The sequence below is a fragment of the Narcine bancroftii genome, chromosome 3, assembly GCF_036971445.1.
Source record: "Narcine bancroftii isolate sNarBan1 chromosome 3, sNarBan1.hap1, whole genome shotgun sequence".
NCBI lineage: Eukaryota > Metazoa > Chordata > Chondrichthyes > Torpediniformes > Narcinidae > Narcine > Narcine bancroftii.
The window spans coordinates 152101165-152120104 of record NC_091471.1 but is presented as its reverse complement, the minus strand read 5'-3'; positions in this window follow the sequence as shown (position 1 = coordinate 152120104).

The following is an 18940-nucleotide window of genomic DNA, read 5'->3' as shown; positions in this document are numbered from 1 at the left end:
CTGAGGCACAGTCGCTTTTATTCACGGGTCACTGAGTGGAGCCTCAGGCGCAGTCAGCAAGGGGCGTGTCCTAGCTCATCCAAGCATATATTACAATGGTTTACCATGTTAACTTTTTTGTTTTTCTCTCTCTACAGATATTGCTTGAACTTAGTATACCCAGAGTTGTTTTTTTTGCATTTTTTTCTTCTACATTTCCAACATCTGCAGTTTTTGTTTGGATTTTGATCCTTGAGATCCAAGATAGGACACATTCAGTTTAGGGCATCCAAGATAGTTACATTATTTTACCTTCAGGATTGTTTATTTTCTTATTCATTCCGCTTATCTCAGCATCTATATTATTGATTCTGCTTCTTCAAACAAGTTTGTTATTTCATTGTTCAAGATCCACAAATGCATTTTTAGTTTGAAGTCTGAGTAATTGTGAAATATTCAAATTGCTGCTTAGCAAGGGTTAGAATATACCTTCAAGACTCTATTAACTTCTGTTCAGTGATGTGTGTTTCCTTGCAGGGATAATTGAGGAATGTAGATTATTGTAACCACCTCATTCATTCATGCACAAAATAGCTGCAACTTCAATACATTGAATAGCTGCAACTTCAATACCATGGCTAGAGCACTAACTGATTGGCAGGAAACAGAGAGAGGGAACAAAGGGATTCTATTCTGGTTGGCTACTGGTTACCAGTGGTGTTTCATAGTGATCGGTGTTGGGGCCACTTTTTGGATTTCATGTTAATGATTGAGGAATAAATAACTTTGTGGCTAAGTGGAGGGGCAGGGAATGAAGAGGAAATGAAAAGGCTGCAGCGAGACTGAGATAGATTAGGAGAATAGGCAAAAACATGGTAAATGAAATAGAATGTTGGAAAGTGTTTGGTCATGCACTTTAGTAGAAGGAATAGAAGGACATATTTTTCTTTAGATGGGGAGAAAATTCAAAATTTGGAGGTGCAAAGGGACTTGGGGGTCCTTGTGCAGGTAACTCTAAAGGTAAACAACCAAATTGAGTTGATTGTGGAGAAAGAGAATACAATATTGCCATTCATATCTAGAGGATAAGGAAAAAGAGCAAGGATGTGATGTTGAGGCTTTATAAGGCACTTACAGTATGGGGTATTATTCTATTTAGGAGAATCCTAGCGAAGATTTTGCCTGCAATGGAGAGCAGCGTGATTCCCCTGTAGTTTGAGCAGTCAGATTTCTCGCCTTTGTTTTTGTACAGGGTGATGATGATGGCATCACGAAGGTCCTGAGGCAGTTTTCCTTGGTCCCAAGAAAGCTTGAAAAACTCATGCAGTTTGACATGCAGAGTTTTGCCGCCAGCCTTCGAGACCTCTGGGGTGATTCCATCCATACCTGCTGCTTTGCCACTTTTCAGTTGTTCAATTGCCTTATATGTCTCATGCCGGGTGATGACCTCATCCAGCTCTAGCCTTAGGGGCTGTTGAGGGAGCTGGAGCAGGGTGGAATCTTGGACTGAGCGGTTGGCACTGAAAAGAGATTGGAAGTGTTCTGACCATCGGTTGAGGATGGAGATCTTGTCGCTGAGGAGGACTTTGCCGTCTGAGCTGCGCAGCGGGCTTTGGACGGTGTGAGGGGCCGTACACAGCCTTTAGAGCCTCGTAGAAACCCCTGAAGTCGCCAATGTCCGCGCTGAGCTGGGTTCGCTTGGCGAGGCTAGTCCACCACTCATTAAAGAGTTTGCACTGAAGATGGCTGCATGCGTGACGGAAGGCTTGTTTCTTCTCTGGACAGGACGGTTTTGTAAGGTGAGCCTGGTGGGCAGCTCGCTTCTTTGCCAGCAGCTCCTGGATTTCCTGGCTATTATCGTCGAACCAGTCCTTGTTTTTCCTGGAGGAGAAGCCCAGTACCTCTTCAGTGGATTGCAGTATGGTAGTCTTCAGCTGATCCCAGAGGGTTTCAGGGGACGAGTCCGTGAGGCGGATTGCATCGTCGAGCTTTGCCTGGAAGTTTCCTCTCACTTCGTCTGACTGCAGGTTTCCAACATTGAACCTCTTTCTGGGGGCTTTACTGTTCCTGGGCTTTGGCTTGAAGTGAAGGTTGAGCTTGCAGCGAACCAGCCGGTGGTCAGTGTGGCATTCCGCGCTGGGCATGACCCTGGTGTGGAGCACATCTTGTTTGTCTCTTTCTCGCACCAGGACGTAGTCCAGGAGGTGCCAGTGTTTGGATCGGGGATGCATCCAGGTAGTCTTCAGGCTGTCCCTCTGCTGAAAAAGGGTGTTTGAAATGAAAAGCCGCTGTTCTGCGCAGAGCTCCAACAGGAGGCGCCCATTGTCGTTGCACTTGCCGACACCCTGCTTGCCCAGGATTCCTGGCCAGGTTTCTGAATCTTTGCCGACGCGAGTGTTGAAGTCGCCAAGGATGACAACCTTGTCGGTTGTAGGGGTGGTTTGAATGAGGTTGCGCTGGTCAGTGTCGAACTTGTCCTTTTCTGCTGGTTCCGCCTGGAGGGTTGGAGCATAGACACTGATGAGGGTGATGCGACGCTTGTTTTGAAGGGGGAGTCGCATGGACATGATCCAGTCCGAGTCACCTAGAGTCGCCGAGAATATTCTCCCAGAATCACAGTGCGGCTTTCGCGCAAACAGAGGAACTACTGATATGGTCTTTGCCCTCAGACAGCTCCAAAAAAAGTGCAGAGAACAAAACAAAGGACTCTACATCACCTTTGTTAACCTCACCAAAGCCTTCGACACCGTGCGCAGGAAAGGGCTTTGGCAAATACTAGAGCGCATCGGATGCCCCCCAAAGTTCCTCAACATGGTTATCCAACTGCACGAAAACCAACAAGGTCGGGTCAGATACAGCAATGAGCTCTCTGAACCCTTCTCCATTAACAATGGCGTGAAGCAAGGCTGTGTTCTCGCACCAACCCTCTTTTCAATCTTCTTCAGCATGATGCTGAACCAAGCCTTGAAAGACCTCAACAATGAAGACGCTTTTTACATCCGGTACCGCACGGATGGCAGTCTCTTCAATCTGAGGCGCCTGCAAGCTCACACCAAGACACAAGAGCAACTTGTCCGTGAACTACTCCTTGCAGAAGATGCCGCTTTAGTTGCCCATTCAGAGCCAGCTCTTCAGCGCTTGACGTCCTGTTTTGCGGAAATTGCCAAAATGTTTGGCCTGGAAGTCAGCCTGAAGAAAACGGAGGTCCTCCATCAGCCAGCTCCCCACCTTGACTACCAGCCCCTCCACATCTCCATCGGGCACACAAAACTCAAAACGGTCAACCAGTTTACCTATCTCGGCTGCACCATTTCATCAGATGCAAGGATCGACAACGAGATAGACAACAGACTTGCCAAGGCAAATAGTGCCTTTGGAAGACTACACAAAAGAGTCTGGAAAAACAACCAACTGAAAAACCCCACAAGGATAAGTGTATACAGAGCCGTTGTCATACCCACACTACTGTTCGGCTCCGAATCATGGGTCCTCTACCGGCATCACCTACAGCTCCTAGAACGCTTCCACCAGCATTGTCTCCGCTCCATCCTCAATATTCATTGGAGCGCCTTCATCCCTAACATCGAAGTACTCGAGATGGCAGAGGCTGACAGCATCGAGTCCACGCTGCTGAAGATCCAACTGCGCTGGGTGGGTCACGTCTCCAGAATGGAGGACCATCGCCTTCCCAAGATCGTGTTATATGGCGAGCTCGCCACTGGCCACCGTGACAGTGGTGCACCAAAGAAAATGTACAAGGACTGCCTAAAGAAATCTCTTGGTGCCTGCCACATTGACCACCACCAGTGGGCTGATATCGCCTCAAACCGTACATCTTGGCACCTCACAGTTCGGCGGGCAGCATCCCTTTGAAGAAGACCGCAGAGCCCACCTCACTGACAAAAGACAAAGGAGGAAAAACCCAACACCCAACCCCAACCAACCAATTTTCCCCTGCAACCGCTGCAACCGTGTCTGCCTGTCCCGCATCGGACTTGTCAGCCATAAACGAGCCTGCAGCTGACGTGGACATTTACCCCCTCCATAAATCTTCGTCCGCGAAGCCAAGCCAAAGAAAAAAAAAAGAAAAGAGAACAGTAAGGAGTACAGTTTTTGAATCCTTATTTAAGAAAAGATGAGTTTGCATGAAGGGATTAGTGTATGAAGAATGTTTGACAGCTCTTGGACTGTATTCCTTGGAGTTCAGAATCATAAATACAAAGAAGCATTTTGAATGTTGCAAATCCTGGACAAAGAAGAAGCAGAAAAGTTGTTTCCATGGCAGGAGAGTTGTGGATAAAAGGATGCAACTTCAGGATTGAAGGGCACCCATATAAAACAGATGCAGAGAAATTTCTTTAGCAGAGAGTGGTGAACCTATGGAATTTGCCACCACTGGTGGCTGTGGTGACTGTTGTTGGGTGTATTAAAGTCAGAGATTGATAGATATCTGAATAGTCAGGGTATGGAGAGAAGACAGGGGAGTGGAGCTGAGTTGGTGAATGTATCATCTCATGATGATGGGAAGTGGTTGAGGCTGCCTCATTAAACATATTTAAAATTCGGTTAGATAAATTTTTACATGATAGAGGAATTAGGGGATATGGGGAGAAGGCAGGTAGGTGGAGTTAGGTCATAAATTAGATCAGCCATGATTGTATTGAATGGCGGAGCAGGCTCGATGGGCCACCTTTGGCCTACTCCTGTTCCTGCTTCCTATGTTCCTATGTTCCTATGATGGAATGGCAGAGAAGACTTGCAACAATATCTTATGGTTGTGATAGTACAGATTCTATCACCAATGTGTATATGTACAGATTCTAGTGTAGGATGAAAGTGATTGGCTGAGAGTGTAGCCACACCTACTGGCAGTTCTTAAAGGATTGCTCCTATCCAGACCAGGTCATTCTGGACTGGTCGACCTACTTGTGATACACTCCAGTCTTTTAGTTAATAAAAGCCTTGGTTTGGATCAAGAAGTCTTTGGTTCTTTCGACGCGCTCTACAATGGTCTTCTAAAATAAGTTAAGCTCGCTATGATTAAAGGATATAGATTTTTTTTTCCCCTGAAAGAACAGGTTGTGATTTTTTTTTTAATAGTACTTTCCAATCACATGGTAATGCAATTAACTTTTATCACAACAGTCTCTTTAAGGTCACCCAAAAAGCAAAAAAAAAGATATGCAGAGTCTGGAAACCTGTAACAACACAGGAAAGACAGTAAATGCTCAGCAGGTCAGACAGCATCGACTTGAAACCTGAGATCTATTTCTCTTCCCTCAGATGCTGCCTGACTTGTTGAGTATGCTCAGTCTCTGATCTCTATTGATTTGCTCATGGTGAGGTATGCACCAAACCCTATATTTGTTTTAAACCAATATATCCATCAATGAGCCAATCATTATATTATGATCCGTTTCCAGACCACAAGAATAACTTATGGTCATCTGAAATAAGTTAAGAAAAAAGCAGCCCCTGACTGTATGGTTTTCTAAAGAGAGTTCTCTTTATTTATATACCTGCAACTTTGATTTTACTTTAATATTACTTTTTTTTAGGCACTTAAACATTTTAGCACCATGCTATTTAATTTGTCATCCTGTTGGGTGTAGACAGCAAGGACCAAAGGGTCTGTTCCTGTGCTGTTATGTTTTATGTTCTTTGATATCTCAGGAGTGTAGAATTTTTGGCTGTAAGGGGAATCTAGTTACAGGTCCCTTTCTTTTGGCGTAATTGAGAGTTGTAAAAATTGCATGAAGATTGTAATAATTGATTGCACTGACTGATCAATAAATAGCTGGCAGCAAAGTTGTAAAATGAAAGGAATAATTATATTTCCCGTGTTATTAAAAGCATGTATGCACCATAATCTACTTAATCAAAACTCCAGTTTCAAAATTTTGGCATCAAATACTTATTCAGCTTGGAGATTTCAGAGATGGCTCAGAGAATTTGCATAATTTTATTCCATAAGGATGTTTAGTATGAATCTCATCCAAATTTGATTTAATAAGATGGGACTTGAAAAAAGATGAGCAATCTCTCATCGCTTGTATCGTATTGTGTATATGTATCTATTTCGGCAACATTTTTCTGAGTGGAAAAGCACTGTGGCATCTGGGCCTGGATGAAATTGCTCCAAATAATATCAAAAGCCAGAAGCAACCAACCAAGATATTTTTATTGAATGCCTTTGGCATTTCTTTGGTGAGCAAGCAGGAGGTGAGAAGGCTCTTTGATAACTGAGAATCACAACAGTGAATAAAAGGGAGGCAAGATCCAATAGCCACCATTTTGGAGCGACAATGTTTGAGATAATTGCTGAGGCTATGGCTTGAGAAGTTTAGGCAAGGAGGCTTGGCAGTAGTGAGGTATTTTAAATTTTTTGTTTAGTCTGAATAATGTTGAGAGGGCAGTTATGCTATTCCTGTAGGATGTGGGGATATTAGGGAAACTTCCAGTGACCATGGTGACTGGTGTTTCTTTTTCGTAATAAAGAATCTTGGGTTCTTTTGGTACTAACAATATTTTATTAACAACTCAGAACCTGTTGTTCATCTAACTGAAGCATTCATCTCGGACTCCCTCTAGTGGTCAGGAGTATCACCAGCATTCTATCACCACAGTGACTATACTGTTGGGATATGTGTCCAGTTGCACCACCTCATTCTGGATATTTTGTGGGGGGTGAGAGTTTGGGAGAGCAGCAGTAGCGAGGTCTGTTGCTCTATGACTGGCTCTCGGGCACAGCAAGGGATGGGGAGAGAAGGGGAACTGTGATTAATAAGAGATTTGGTACTTAGAGTCCAGACATAAGATTTAGTTGCTGCTAAAAGCAGCATTATATGCTGTCTCCTGGGTGCCAGGGACAAGGATATCTCCAAGGAGAGGGTGAGTAACTAGAGGTGATTATACACTTTACCATCATTGATATAGGAGAAAAAGGGATGTGGTCCTGCAGAGTGAATATTGTGGAATTAGTCAGATGGTTAATCTCAGGGTTATTCGTGGTCTCATGTGCTAGTGAGGATAGGAATAGGAAGAGAGGGCAGATGAATGTGTGGCTGAGGAGACTGTGCAGCTGGAGCACTGGGATATTTCTGGGGGAAAAAATGCCCTGTATAAGAGGGACAGATTCTCCCTGAACTGTAGTGGGACTAATATTGCAACAGAGAGATTTGCTTGTGCTACCTGGGAGAGTATAAACTAGTTTGGTGGGGTAAGGGGCTGCGATCCAAAGCTATAGTTGGCATATGAGAAGAATAAGGGAAATATGGAAGTTAAAGAGAGCATATTCAGTAGAAAGGTTAGGCAGAAGCATGCTAGGGAGGGAGAAAAGACTAAGCTAAGAACAATCCACTGAGGGAACTCAATGGATCCACCAGCATCAGTGGGAGAAAACAAACGGTCAATGTTTTGAGCTGAAATCTTTTAAGTTGTTCCTCTTGCAGATTGTTCAGCTTCAGATACCAGCATCTGCAGTCTCATGTGTGTCTTCAGTGAGAAAATAACCAGTGGACTTACTGGCAGTTATTTCAATGCAAGAGGCTTGTTGGATAAGACGTAAACTCAGGTCATGGGTAGGGCTGAGATCAAAGACTGTGTGGCTAGGATGGCATGTGCTTTAAAATGTTGGGTGTTTTTTGAAGGTAGTGGGTGTTGTAGATGGAGTTGATGAATGGGAAAGGGTGTGATGTCCTGAGTTCTCAAACTTTTACTCTTACTGCATTTCCTGTACCACACAATGATGCACCCTGATCAGATGCTTTCCATGGTGCATTTGTAGAACCTGTTCAGGTTGCAGATGGTAGCTTATGAGGAAGTAGATCTATCAACACACTTTCTTGGCCAATGTATCAACATGGGCGACCTGGATAAGCCACTGAAGACACTTGCTCCTTGGAATTTAAAACTGTCTTCTTTCACTGCCTCAGCACCATTGATGTGGTTTGGGAGGTATTTAACTGAAATAGAGAAGTGACAATGCTGGACATTGTCTTTGGAAGTAAGGCAGGGCAAATGACTGAGCTGTTAGAAGAGGACCATTTTTGGACCATGGAACCACAGAACATTACAGCTCATAAACAGGCCCCTTCAGCTTTTGAGACTATGCAAAACCATTTTTATTTTTGCCTAGTGCCTCTAACTGGTATGCAGTCCATAGCTTTCTATGCCTCTCCCATCCATGTACTGGTCCAAATTCTTCTTAAATATTAAAATTGAACCTGCATTCACCACTTCAGTTGGCAACTCATTCCACACTCCCACCACTCTCTGTTTGAAGAAGTTAACCCCCCCTTATGTTCCCTCTAAACTTTCCCTTTCATTTAAAATATTTGTATTGCATTAACATAACAATCCATAAACAAGATGTTAATAAAGGCAAAATAATAACACATACATAGCACAAAATCAAAGTAAATGCTCAATATGACAAATTTTAAATTCCATCTCTAATTATTAAATATGATTGTCTATTAAAATGATTATATGTATAAATTAGTTAAATACTATGATTTCTTTGGCTTGGCTTCGCGGACAAAGATTTATGGAGGGGGTAAAAAGTCCACGTCAGCTGCAGGCTCGTTTGTGGCTGACAAGTCCGATGTGGGACAGGCAGACACGATTGCAGCGGTTGCAAGGGAAAATTGGTTGGTTGGGGTTGGGTTTTGGGTTTTTCCTCCTTTGCCTTTTGTCAGTGAGGTGGGCTCTGCAGTCTTCTTCAAAGGAGGTTGCTGCCCGCCAAACTGTGAGGCGCCAAGATGCACGGTTTGAGGCGTTATCAGCCCACTGGCGGTGGTCAATGTGGCAGGCACCAAGAGATTTCTTTAGGCAGTCCTTGTACCTTTTCTTTGGTGCACCTCTGTCACGGTGGCCAGTGGAGAGCTCGCCATATAACACGATCTTGGGAAGGCGATGGTCCTCCATTCTGGAGACGTGACCCATCCAGCGCAGCTGGATCTTCAGCAGCGTGGACTCGATGCTGTCGACCTCTGCCATCTCGAGTACTTCGACGTTAGGGGTGTAAGCGCTCCAATGGATGTTGAGGATGGAGCGGAGACAACGCTGGTGGAAGCGTTCTAGGAGCCGTAGGTGGTGCCGGTAGAGGACCCATGATTCGGAGCCGAACAGGAGTGTGGGTATGACAACGGCTCTGTATACGCTTATCTTTGTGAGGTTTTTCAGTTGGTTGTTTTTCCAGACTCTTTTGTGTAGTCTTCCAAAGGCGCTATTTGCCTTGGCGAGTCTGTTGTCTATCTCATTGTCGATTCTTGCATCTGATGAAATGGTGCAGCCGAGATAGGTAAACTGGTTGACCGTTTTGAGTTTTGTGTGCCCGATGGAGATGTGGGGGGGCTGGTAGTCATGGTGGGGAGCTGGCTGATGGAGGACCTCAGTTTTCTTCAGGCTGACTTCCAGGCCAAACATTTACTATTTACTATGATAACAAATCGCATTATACCTTAATAAAATATAAAAAAGGGATTGTCCCCATAAATCCATTTATCGAAAAGGAAAGAAACCCTAAAACTAATGCTAATCTAACCCCTCCCTCTAATCAAGGTTACAAGAAAAATATAAAGATAGATCAAGTCACGACTTTCAGAAGGCAGACGGATCAGCACTAGAGCACCCAAATCACATAAAACTGCCAATATGATAGTATTTGATAAATGGGCCCCACACTTTTTCAAACTGAAACTTTTTATCTTTAATATTACGTCTGATTTTCTCTAAACTTAAGTATGACATTATATACTGTAGTTACTGTGCATGAGTCAGTGAGAGTTCAGCTTTCCATTTAATTAAAACTGCTCGTCTGGCTATCAACGTGCTGAAAGCTAAAACCTTCTCTTAAGATGCCAGTAAAAGTTTAACTGGTTCATGTGAAAAACCAAAGAGGACAGTTAAAGGCATGGATCTAATTTAATCTTAAAAATAGTTGACAGAGAGTGAAAAATATTCTGCCAATATCTTCCTAATTTCGGACACTTCCAAGGTATATGAATCATCGAGGCTTCAAAAATATTACACTTTTCACAAAATTGATCAACACCCGCATAGAAGCAGGATAATTTGAGCATATACATGTGTATTCTGTGTATCACCTTGCATTGTAATAAACAGTGCCTTGCACAAAATGAAGATTCATTAATCAAACTAAGAGTGGAACACCAATTTTCATCTGAAAAAATTATATTAAGATCACTCTCCCAATCATCTTTAATCTTAGCCATTGGGGCTAATTTTAAATCCAATAGATCAATATAATATGTGATACCAGTCCACTCTGAACAAATTGTAGATCAAAAAGTGTATTAAGAATATTTCAATCTGTAATCACATATTCAAAATTGCTTCCTTCTGGTAACCTCAGCTTTCTTCCCAATTTGTCCTTCAAGTAGGTTTTCAGTTGGTAGTATGCAAACCTTGTATCGTGAGTTATATTATATTTGTCCTTCATTTGTTCAAAAGATAATAATTTATTTCCTGAAAAACAATTTTCTATTCTTTTGATCCCTTTTCTCTCCCATTCTCTGAAGGAAAGGTTATTTATTGTGAAAGGGATTAGTTGATTTTGTGTCAATATTAATTTTGGTAGTTGATAATTTATTTTATTCCTTTCTACATGAATCTTCTTCCAAATGTTGAGCAGATGATGCAATACCAGTGAATTCCTATGTTGCACCAATTCTTCATCCCACTTATATAGTATATGTTCAGGTATCTTCTCCCCTATTTTATCTAGCTCTAATCTGGTCCAATCTGGTTTTTCCCTTGTTTGATAAAAATCTGATAGGTATCTTAATTGTGCTGCTCTATAGTAATTCTTAAAGTTTGGTAGCTGTAAGCCTCCTTGTTTGAACAATTCTGTTAATTTATCAGTGCTATCCTCGGTTTCCCCCCTTTCCATAAGAATTTCCTTATTATTTTCTTAAGCTCTTTGAAGAATTTCTCTGTTAGGTGAATTGGTAATGATTGAAATAGGTATTGTATCCTTGGGAAGATGTTCATTTTAATACAGAAGCAATTTTGAATATGTGATTACAGACACAATGATAATTTAAAAATTTATAACAAACATGTATATCAAACTGCAAGAAAAGGAGAACAAGGAAACAAACTGTAAACCTAAACAAAAATGGGAACAAGATCTAAACATAAAGATAAAGAATGAAACATGGGAAAAGCTATGGTCCGGAACCATGAGAAATACAATAAACGCGAGGTTATGCATGATACAATATAATTGGTTACACAGACTATACATCACACCCCAAAAGTTAAATAAATGGGACCCAACAGTATCAGACGGATGTTTTCGCTGTAAAAAGGAAACGGGAACAACAGTACATGCAATTTGGGCATGTGAGAAAGTGAAAAATTTTTGGGAAGATCTAAACCAGATATTAAATAAAATCACAAAAAGCAATATACCAAAAAACCCAGAGACCTTCCTTCTAAGTAATATAAGAAATAAAGAATTTGGACTCAATTTGGATGGAGCACAAAAATGGTTTATTATGATAGCCCGAGCTGTAGCAAACAATGTATTATGTTAACCTGGAAATTAGAAGACAACTTGAGAATACAACAATGGTACATAGAAATAAATAAATGTATTCCATTAGAAAAAAATAACATATAATTTAAGAAATAACATCAGAATATTTGAACAAATATTGGAACCATACATGAAATACAATAGAGAAATCCTACCATGAACCTCCACCACCTAAAATGACAGAAGGAGAAGACAACAAAATGAACTGACTCAGTATTTAAAAGTAAAAGACAAAAATTTCTTGTTTATTTTTATTAAGTGACGACATTGTTTAACGGGTTTAATGTATCTTATAGATTGATCTTTGAATAAATGGGAAGGGAGGGAGAGGGAGGGAGGGAAGGGAGGGGGAAAAAGGGGAGAAAATGACTGTATATATTCAAGAGAAAAATGTCTGTATGTATTTTGGTCAGTATGGAAAAACCCAACCCCAGGCAACCAATTTTCCCTTGCAACTGCTGCAACCGTGTTTGTCTGTCCTGCATCGGACTTGTCAGCCACAAACAAGCCTGCAGCTGACGTGGCAATTACCCCTCCATAAATCTTCGTCCACGAAGCCAAACCAAAGAAAGAAGAAATGGTTTATAGTGTGAAAAATAAAAAAAATTAGAAAAGAATATTTCAATCTGCAATTTGAGGAAAAGTGTTCAATTTAGACTAACTTGCAAATATCTAAAAGAATGTCTATTAGAAAGCTTAAATTTCACTCTTAACCCATATTTTCTGGTTTAGATCTTACGTACCCTCAGTCGAAAAAGCTTATCTACATTTAGTCTGTCTATCCCCCTCAATTTTAGTGACCAGTGACTAGAATCCTAATATTTTTAAAATAGTTTAATTTATTTATTTAATACATTTAAAACAACTCATGTTGACCAAAGTTCTGTAAAGATCATAAATTACATCTTAACTTAAGCAACTATTTAAAGCAGCACAATTAAAATACCTATCAGATTTTTATCAAACAAGGGAAAAACCAGATTGGACCAAGTTAGAGCTAGATAAAATAGGAGAGAAGGTACCAGAACATATACTTCATAATTGGGATGAAAAACTGGTGCAACATAGAAGTTCACCAGTACTGCACCATCTGCTCAACATTTGGAAGAAGATTCATGTAGAAAGGAAAAAAATAAATAAATTACCAACTACCAAAATTATTATTGACACAAAATCAACTAATCCCTTTCACAATAGATAACCTTTCCTTTAGAGAATGGGAGAGAAAAGGGATCAAAAGAATAGAAAATTGTTTTTTGGGAAATAATTTATTATCTTTTGAACAAATGAAGTACAAATATGAAATAACTCACTGTACAATGTTTGCATACCACCAACTGAATACTTACTTGAAGGACAAATTGGGAAGCAGGCTGAGGTTACCAGAAGGAAGCAGCTTTGAATATGTGATTACAGACACAATGATAATTAAAAGATTTATAACAAACATGTACATCAAACTGCAAGAGAAAGAGAATGATGAAATAAGCTGTAAACCCAAACAAAAATGGGAACAAGATGTAAACATAAAGATAAAAAATGAAAAATGGGAAAAGCTATGCTCTGGAACTATGAGAAATAGAATAAACACAAGGTTAAGCATGATACAATATAATTGGTAACACAGGCTATACACCATGCCCCAAAAGTTAAATAAATGGCTCTCAACAGTATCAGATAGATGTTTTCGCTGTAAGGAGGAAATGGGAACAACAGTACATGCAATTTGGGCATGTGAGAAAGTGGAAAAGTTCTGGGAAGATCTAAATCAGGTATTAAATAAAATCACAAAAAGCAACATACCAAAAAATCCAGAGATCTTTCTTCTAAGTAATATAAGAAGTAAAGAATTCGGCTTCAAATTGGATGAAGCACAAAAAAGATTTATTATGATAGCCTTAGCTGTAGCAAAAAAATATATAATGTCAACTTGGAAATCAGAAGAGAGCCTGAGAGTACAACAATGGTACATGAATAAATGTATTCCATTGGAAAATATAACATATAATTTAAAAAATAAAGTCACAGTATTCAAACAAATTTGGGAATCGTACATGGAACACAACAGAGAGGGCCTACCACGGACTTTCACCCCCTAAAATGAGAGAATGAAAAGAAGACGAAATGAACTGACCCAGTGTGTAAAAGTAGATGACACAATTTTCTTGTTTATTTTCATTGTGTGATGACATTGTTTAATGGGTTATTGTATTGTATATGTTGAACGTTTAGTGGGTAGGGAGGGGGGTGGGAAGGAGGGAGGGAAGGGAGGGGGAAAAGGGGAGAAAATGACACTGTATATTCAAGACGGAAATGTTTGTGTGTATTTTGGTTAATATGGTTCATAGTGTGAAAAATAATTTAAAAATTTAAAGTACAGTATAAAACAGGTACTCAGGGTTCAGAATTGTACATACAACATGTAGTAATTAACAATCACCTCAAAAAACTTGCGAGTAAAAATACAACTTCAACCTGGATTTAAAAGAGTTAAAGGAAGGAGCTGATTTGATGGAGGGAGGAGTGTGGTTCCACAGTTTGGGGGCCTGCAATAGGGAAGGCGCGAACTCCCCTGAGTTTGCAATTTGAGCATGGAACAACTAAACCCCCTAAATTGGCTGATCTGAGGGGACTTGAAGTGGAGTAGGGCATTAGGGATTGGTGATGTAGGAGGAGCTAGTCCATTAAGGATTTTGTAAACAAACTGGAAAATTAAAAATCTATTCTGAGCCATACTGGTAGCCAGAGAATGGAGGCCAGAATAGGGGTGATATGGTCCCTCTTTTTTTTCACTCCTGTCAGGAGCCTTGCTGCAGCATTCTGAAACCATTGCAGATGGGTTAATGATGACTGACTAATTCCCATATAGAGAGTTAGAGTAGCCTAAAGAGGAGAAAATGAGGGTGTGGATAACTTTTGAGGTCTTTCAGTGACAGGAATAATTTGACTTGGCAATAGGATGGAGCTGAAAAAAAGCTAGCTTTGACTACTGTATTAACTTGTTTGTCAAACTTGAAGGTGGAAAATCGAATATCACACCAAGGGATTTGATGTGTGGTTTGATGAGGGTGGATAAGTTACCAAGAGTATTGGAGATACTTTTGGTGAAGTTGGGGGGGAGGGAGGGGTCAAATAAGATGATCTCAGATTTGCCTTTGTATAGCTGCAGGAAGTTTTGAGCCATCCAGCACGTTATGTCCTCTAGACAGTCATTGATGGTGGTTATCTTTGCTTGATCATTGGGTTTTAGGGAGAGATAGAACTGAGCATACTCTTAGTAAAGCCAACTCTGCAGTGGTGGGCTTTTAACATGACTGGAAACTTTCAGATATGTTATTTTGGTGTAGATAGGGCAAGAATTGGCCAAGAACAACTTTTTCGAGGACCTTTGACGGGAATGGAAGTTTAGTAACAGGTCTGTAATTTTTGGGTGTGGTGGGGTCTAGGTTGTTTTTTTTCAGGAGGAGCTGAACCACAGCACACGAAACAAATTGGAACAGTCCCGGTGGCCAAGGAACTGTTAATAATAGAGAGGATGGTAGGGCCAGCTGCATCGAAAACATCCCTCAGGAGGGGAGTAGAGATAATGTCAAGGGGGCAGGTTGTCGGCTTCGTGGTGAACACTGCCTTTCCAAGGGTGGGTAGTGTGAATGGGCTGAAACAGTCCAGGTTGGAAGAACAGAGCTGTGGTACAGTTAGATTGTTGCTGGAGGGGGGAAATGTTAGTTCTGATGTTCTCAACTTTGCTTATAAAGAATTTTTAAAATTCTTCCCATTTGGAAAGGGATGCATCAGAGTTGGTATTAGGTGTAGGACCAATGATTGAGTTGATGGCATTGATAAGACCATGGGATATTGGGAGTTGTTGGAATAGTTATGGAAAAGGATAGGACTGCTCTACAACTTAAAGTCCTAAATTGGGGTTAGGCCAATTCAGAGGGTATTAGGAAGGAACTTGCAGGGGTTGATTGTGAGAGGTTGTTTGCAGGTAAACAGATGTCTGGCAAGTGGGAGGCTTTTAAATGAGGGATGAGAATGGAGGTGGCATGTTTAATAACCTAGTGGATGACACTAAACTTGGGAATGCAGTGAAGAGTGCTGAATAATATCTAAGACTGCAAAGGTTTATAAATTCATAAGGGGTATAGATAAAGGGGGGGCACCTCATTGACAAAAGGCAAAGGAGGAAAAACCCAACACCCAACCCCAACCAACCAATTTTCCCCTGCAACCGCTGCAACCGTGTCTGCCTGTCCCGCATCGGACTTGTCAGCCACCAACGAGCCTGCAGCTGACGTGGACATTTTACCCACTCCATAAATCTTCGTCCGCGAAGCCAAGCCAAAGAAAAAAAAAGAAAAAGAAAAAAAAAATAAAGTAAATCATTATCATCTTTTCCCCAGATTAAGGGAGAGTAAACAAATGTATATAGGTTTAATGTGAGAGGGGAAGGAGTTAAAAGGAACTTGAGTGATACCTTTGTCACACAGACGTTAATGGGTATGTGGAATGAACTGCCAGAGGATGCTGTAAAACTGGGTTCAAGTACAAAAGTTAAAAGTCATTTGGAAAGGTACCTGGATAGGAAATAACAATAGAATGATGAGAGTGAAGGTCAGACTGCTATTGGATAAAGGAGGCAGCATGTTCCTGGAGGTAGGGGAGATCTTAAACTAATACTTTTCCTCACTCTTCACCAGGGACCTTTGTCAATGTGACGTCGGTATAGAACAAGCTTATGTACTGGGGCATGTTGAGGTTAAAAAAGAGAAAGTGTTGGATCTTAAAAATATTAGGATTGCTAAAACCCTGGGACCATTCAAATATACCTCAGTTTACCACAGGAAGTGAGGGAAGAGATTACTGGGGACATTGGCAATGTGTTTCCTTGGCCACAGGGGAGGTACTGGAGGACTGTAAACTGGCAAATGGAGTCCCCTTGTTTTAAAAAAAAGGTTCTTTTGGAGTGAATAAGGCTAAGAGAGGTCTTAATAGAGGTCTAAAGATTGTAAGAGGCATCAATACGGTGGGCAGTCATCATGTTTTTCCTGAGGTGCCAATAGCATGGACCAGAGGTCATCTGTTCAAGATGAGGAGAGGAAAGTTTCGGAAAGACACCGGGGTAGGTCTTTTACACAGGTAGTATTGTGTGTCTGTAATGCATTGGTGGGGTTGTGGATGATGCTGGTGCTATAAGAACATATATAAGAATCTAAGACCAGAACATGAATGCTGGAAAATAGACAGTTATGGATATAATGAAGGGAAGGTTTAGTTTTTTTAATAAGTTCATACTGGTTGGCACAGCATTGAGGACCAATGGGCTTGTACTGTGCTGTAATGATCTGTGTTCTATTTGGAGAGGTATGTGCCAAATGCAGATAAATGAAACTCGGTAGCTGTAGCAAACAGTGACTTAAATATAAATATTTCTCAATATTCCATAACAAAAGCCCTTAAGTCTGTTGATCTCTTATTCAGCACCATTCCCCATATAAGGGCTGCAATTTATCTTGCTTTCCTCCTTTGCCCTTAGGTCTACTAACTATTCCCTTTGGGTCCTGGGTTGTAGTCACTTCTAGCAAATCCTCACTGACTGTAACCACTCCACCCATCCCTAACCATCAATGACAAGGGCCCCAGCCTCCTTTCAAAGGCCCTAGACAGCTTTGATCAAAATCACATCATCTTAATATAGAACATAGAATACTTTTAATCACATCAAAATCACCTGAGGATTTATTTCTACACAAATAATTTAAGAGCTGTTTTAAAGTATGTCAGAAATGAAGAGTTCATAACATTTTTTTATGTACTGTTGTGTTCCATTAATTATCTGGGAAAATACCTGTATTTTTATTCAAATATGATAAATTGGCAAAAAACATGTATGCTTTATTCCTTGGGTTTAGCTATCAGAACATAACCTGAAATCTCCTGATATCCTGTGGTTAAAACACCATGGACTGGTTGAAGGGCTACATCTTGCAACAAATAATACTGAGATGGTTGTTAGACTGTGTGCAGTAGTTGGCTGAGGTCCTGAACCTGGAGTGATCATTATTTCTCTTTTTACCTATTCCTCTCGACCTTCTGATTGCTCCGAGCATTTATTGATTTTTTTTTTGTTTGTGGTCTTTATTGATTTTTCTGCATCGTCAATGACAAATAAATTTTTATAGTGTTCTGGGTAACCATGACCATGAAGCATTTGGGTCTCCCATATACTCCTCCCTCTTTCTGCCTGTTTCTGCTTATTTCTGACAAAGGCCTGAGACATTGCTAGTCCTTTACTTCTTATGGATGCTGCGTGACCTGCTGAATTTCTCCAGTGCATTTGTGTATTTCCTTTGACCTCAGCATCTGCAGATTTTCTTACTTAACTGTCTCCACTTGAGTTATCCTTTGTTTTCTGGTAGTCCAAAGCCTCTTTGTTACAAAGAAACAGCACAAATATGCTGGCATCAGGCTTCAGCCAGTAAAACCCAAATGGACCTCTAATTATATTTATATTTTTTGTTTTGTGGTTTGACTTGGGAGATGTTGAAATCACTAAACTTTCATACATCATAACATTTTATAATGATCTCTGAAGTAACTAGCAACGGAATGGAGGGAATAGTGCAATGACATGTTCTGGCAGGTAGAATAAAGAGATGCAATGTTAATTTAGCCAGGTCCAGGCACAGGGTGTTCTGGGACTATGTGTGCACAAGTCTTTTGAAATGTTAAAATTGACACAGGAAGCTCTTTAAAAGGCAAATGAGATTCTGGCCTTTTGAAATCGTAACTCAAAATAATACAGGCCTAGACTGATTAATATATACAGAATAAAAAGCAAAGAGTTACAGTGAACCTTTGTGTGACAGAGAATTTCATCCATCTCTGGGCATCACACTTGAAGTAGCAGGGTGCCACATCCTTCATAAAGACAATGCAAAAATATTTATAAGGGCAATGTGCGGAAAAGGGACTTCAGTTATATAGATGTATTACGTAAGTTGAGGTTGCTTGAGCCTAAATTAAATAGATATATTAAAATTGTAAAGGGTTTAAATAAATTACGAGGAGAATTTTTTCGCACTGCTGGAAGGATCAAGAACTGTGGCACAGGCTTAATTCGATAAGAAAATACAAAGGCAACAAGAATTTTTTTTCCCCTACTGAGTGACTATGATCAGAAATATACCTTCTGGGAATGGATTCAAAAAATAAGTTTATTAGTCTATGGAGAATTAGCCGCAGAATAGGACCAAATTTATTGCTCTAACAAAAAGCTTCACAGAGATCTGTGAAAGTGATTCTGAATAATATGCATGGATTTTGTCTCCCTTCCCAAGGACGATTGTAATAGAGGGAGATGGACCAGATTTGGTTTTGTTTTTCATGAGGAGA